Raw genomic sequence first — 4,890 nt, 5'->3', positions numbered from 1 at the left:
TTTTCTCAAAAAGACCTAAGATATTTCTCTAAAGAAAACTTGATATATGCTGTTTTAGAAATACAAGAGGACTTGAAAGAATTACATAGAGCCAAACAGCAAAGTGATGAAGCTTTGGTAACTTTTAAAGAAAACATTGAGTGGGTTAACAATATGAAATTTGATATTCAATACAGGTTCTTTAGTCTGTTTGATGACAATAATTATTTGAAAGAAATTGTAGACAGGTTGAAACATGATAATATAATGTTAAATGTGGAAATGTCCTTGATGAAACTCTATCTTGATGCTCCTACTTCTGAAGTTCCTCCACTTGCTCAATATCCGAATTTTGAAAAACTAAAATTTCATTTAGATGATCTAAGATCGGATAAGGCACGACTTGAGAGGGACCTTGAGAAAGCTAGGAAAGGAAAACAACCTATAGAGTACAGAGTTCCAGATTGGATCACCAAAGCTCAAACCAAAAGAACAGAAGGTTTGAGTTTCAAAAATAAGTTCCAAAAGGAAAAGAAGTATGTTGACCTGCCTAGTGCACTAGTACAAAACTAACCTCAAGTAACACCCAAAAAGTGTTACATAAAGTGTTAAAAGTGTTACTATAGACAATAGGTAACAGTTTATTGGGTGATACTTCCGCCCATGTTACCTAAGGTCTTATGTAACACTTTGAGTAACGTATGGTAACACTTTCAGAAGTGTTACCATAAACCCTCTTATGTATCACTTATTATATCATTTGTATCATTTTTAAAGTGTTACTTCTTATTTCTTAAGTAACACTTACTTATCTTTAGTAACATTTTTCAATCATATAGTATCACTTTTTCAACATTATGTATCACTTTGTCAAACTAATGTAACACTAGGTTCATTATTAGGTAACATTTTTCGATCTTCTTTTGACATTTAATAGCACTTTATTTGACATTATGTATCACTTTTTGCAAACTAATGTAACACCATATTAATGAATAGGTAACATTTATTATTATTATTATTATTATTATTATTATTATTATTATTGTTATTGTTATTGTTATTGTTATTGTTATTGTTATTGTTATTGTTATTGTTATTGTTATTGTTATTGTTATTGTTATTGTTATTATTATTATTGTTATTGTTATTGTTATTATTATTATTATTATTATTATTATTATTATTATTAAAATAACTTTAATATGTACAGCAACAAAAAAAATTTGAAATTAAGACATGTAATAGTCAATAATTTGAATTGAAATAATTAATTTCATAGTTCTTACAAAAAACATCCATAAACACCAATTTTTTTTATTCGCTAAACAATCTAATAATCAAAATAAAAAGAAAGTGAACTTCAGTCTCTTTTAGACCTTTAATCTCTAAAAAACAGTCAGCGCAGTTGCAGCAAACAATAGTAACAATAGCACATAGCAGCAGCTAGCTAGCTAGAAAAAACATTGGGAGTACTTGTGCTAACTGCAGCCGTAGTTGCAAGTGCGGCACTTATCACAGTGGAAAATCTATTTTGCTGAGTTTCAACAACTATTCTGGGATAAGAGACCATTTTCGTGTCCACAAACTGGGATTGAAAAACTGAACTAGACTCTACACGAACAATTTCTTCTGTGTTTGCAGCTAGCACTTCCTTCCCCCTGATTTTCTCCAGATTCTGCAGAGTACAGGAGCAAAATATCTGATTAATTCATTGTTAAAGGACATCATAATGCCATATGACACTCATTATGTTGGTAGTATTTTTTTTATAGTATCAGCGGTAGATGTCTTTCTTTGATTGCAGCAACAATTTTCCATCTTAAAGAACTCTCATATTGTCCTACACATACCTACAGATATATAGATATATAAAATATGATAGATATGCTCTCATCAATCAACATCATCCCTGATCCAGCAAGTGCCACTTTGATTACAAAGATGATCAGATATCATCAATCATTCAGCATTATCCATATTTCAAAGCATAGTCCATAATTCATGGGCTCATCAAATTTACGCAAGGAAGTACCATCAAATTCTATAATTTACCCAACAAATGAATAATGTACATATATTAAGATACACAAGGTCTTGATCTGATCTAAAGTGTCAAAATGTAGCTTCAAAGTATTCACATCTTTTATAACATGAGAAGCAGGCCCAAATTCAGGTATCAGGTTATCCAAGAGTACTGAACCAGCTTATAAAATTTACAAAGGCAGAAAGGTTTATATAATTAAATATGGTCTCAACCACTTAGAAAGACAAATACATATCAGGTAACACAAAAAAAAAACAAAAAAAAGGGTAACACAAAGCAATCTTATTCTGATATAACTGAGCAAAACAACAATTGTGAATTGTCATTACCATCAGACAAATAAAGACTTGAGCAAACAAAGATTGTAAACTCTCATTACCATCAGATCAATAAAGTAGGGGGTTATCACGCAATTCTAAACTCAACAAATATGTAAAAAGCTTCTAGACTACGTACATCCCGGCCTGATGGTTTTATTCTTGCCAATACTAAAGTCTGATAAGCTATAATCACGCAATGCAAAGATAAAAGTGCATTGAAATTGTGCCAATGGTAGAAATTTACCTTAGTGAATTGAAGTCGGCACAAGTCGCCTGCTGCCCAAGCACCTTAAAACCACTCAGCTCAAAACTGCCAAATGTAAACTTTGTCACTATATAAAATATGAGACCTTGAAAATTTGACTTGCAAAATAGAGGTCAAAGTAAATTTTGTTACACTACACTTAACCACTAACTTACAAAAATCATAACATAACAAGTTCAAATAGAAAAAAAAAAAAAGAAAAAGAAAAAAAGCACTTATATAATAGTTCAGATTGCCCCTCGGCAGTTAAATGAACATGCTAGAAAATGGTAATTGTTTCCTATCAATGTAGGTAAGAAAGGAGATGATCTGAATGAGTACAACCTTAGTGGCCAAACCTGAAGGATGAAAGAAAGTCAAATGCTAGAGAGTAAGTCGTTGGGCATTACACAATCAGGTGACACTTTTTAGCTTATTATTAAATTGCATTGTTTTATTACTTTCTTAATATATGGCCAAAATTTCTGATCATGTTTGTAAGGTGTGTAGTAGCTAGTATTGTGATATTTTATCTGTATACTTTTCCCTGTGATATCTTCCTCTCAGTAACTTAAAGTTTCTTTATGAGTCCATGGAATTCTGGAAGAGAAAGGCCACTACCACCAAGACATTCCTATAGTTTAAAATCTGGAAAAGTCTTATTGAAATTTTGTTCGTACTTTATCAGAATATATATTTCTAACAAGTACAAGAAAATTATATTATCACATCTGTAGAAGATTGTAAAAGTAATTTCAAATAGTAGGCACATTGATAAGAATACCAAGCTGAAACACCAATGTTGGCTAGAATCTGATTCACCTCTTCCCTAGTTCTACTTCATTCAAATGCTAGCTATAGCTAGGGTGGGGATTTAAGCTTGCAGCAGCTGCCTCGCCAAGACTGCTGAATTCATCTAGTTCACATATATTTAGGAATTAAATCAACTATTTCTGTTAAAATTAACAACTTCACATCATTCTTAATGCATATTTGATGCTTTATAGGAAAATCAATAAAATTTAAGATCAATAATAAGATACATATAACATCGTTTAAACAAGAAAAGTTCATTAATATACAAAAACAAAATGCATAAAATCGTGAATAACAATAGATGTAAATTTTAATTTTAATTAGTTAAATAGAATCCAACCAACAATATAAACCCTATAAACTAGATTGTAATAATATAATTCACATGAAAATTAATGATAACATAACCAAAAACGTTGAAAATCCACCAAAATTAACAGAATACCTGATTGGAAGCGCAAATTAGATGAAATCAGAGATGACTAATTCAACTGGATTTGTGATTTTGTGACAATTGAAACCCCAGATGGCGAATTTGTGACGAATGAAACCCTAGATGACAAATTGAACGAAAAATACTGATTTTGTGATGAATTTCGCAAGGCAACAACGAATTGATGAACTGTATAACCAAAGATATAATGAAGTAATGAGCACCGTAGTAGTACCGTATGCTATTATTCCTTCGCTCTCAAACTCTCGATTCATTTGATGATGTTGCTTGTGATTCAGATGATGGTATTTATCGATGATGATGATTGATTCAGGGGATGACGCTGTTAATAATGAAGGCGACTCCATTGATTGTATAATCTAAACTCATTCAGAGAGAGAATGGGTATTTGAGCAAGAATGAGAGGAGGAGATAGATTAGAATAAGATGTTCAAAAAAATGAAAAATAAAGGATACCGCCCATTTTTTTCTACAATGAGATTAGAAGAAAAAAAATATTTAATAAGGAAAAAAAATAAAAAGGATTGAGCATAAATTAAGTGTTACAACTAAGTGATACCTAATATAAAAGTGTTACCGTAAAGTGTTACATAATATTAATGTGTTACAAAATATGTTACTTAATACGACAATGTTACAAAAGTGTTACGTAAAAATCAAATAATCCTAAATTTTTTAAAGTGTTACCAATGGGGCAATGGGTGTTACTTAAGCCCAATTTTGTACTAGTGGTGGTATTGTTCGTTATTTTTGTGGCAATACAGGGCATAAACAGGTTAAGTGTCCTAAGAAAGAAAATAGTACACAGAAAAATGAAAAACATGTAGAACATATCTGGATCAAGAAGAATGAACCTGGTGCTGTTACATATGAACCTAGGGAAACCTGGGTTCCTGACACTAACGTATGATTTCTCTTGCAGGTTCCAGTGAGGGGGAACAACACCTAGTACCTCGACAGTGGTTGTTCTAAGCACATGACTGGAGACAAATCTAGATTTCTCTCACTGGATGCCTACTATGGGGGAACT

General features: G+C 31.5%; 1 long non-coding RNA gene across 1 annotated transcript; it reads right to left on the bottom strand.

The window, feature by feature from the left end:
• Positions 1 to 1,269: 1,269 nt before the first annotated feature.
• LOC145559488 (uncharacterized) lies at positions 1,270 to 4,335 on the bottom strand. The gene is made up of 3 exons (XR_014092731.1): positions 3,852 to 4,335; positions 2,591 to 2,656; positions 1,270 to 1,657 (listed from the first exon to the last, which is right to left on the bottom strand). It is a non-coding gene; the product is annotated as an uncharacterized LOC145559488 (long non-coding RNA).
• Between the last annotated feature and the right edge of the window lie 555 nt (positions 4,336 to 4,890).

Source organism: Chenopodium album, chromosome 9, assembly GCF_948465745.1.
Source record: "Chenopodium album chromosome 9, dcCheAlbu1.1, whole genome shotgun sequence".
In the NCBI taxonomy this organism is placed as follows: Eukaryota; Viridiplantae; Streptophyta; class Magnoliopsida; order Caryophyllales; family Amaranthaceae; genus Chenopodium; species Chenopodium album.
This window is presented reverse-complemented; position numbering and strand designations above follow the sequence as displayed.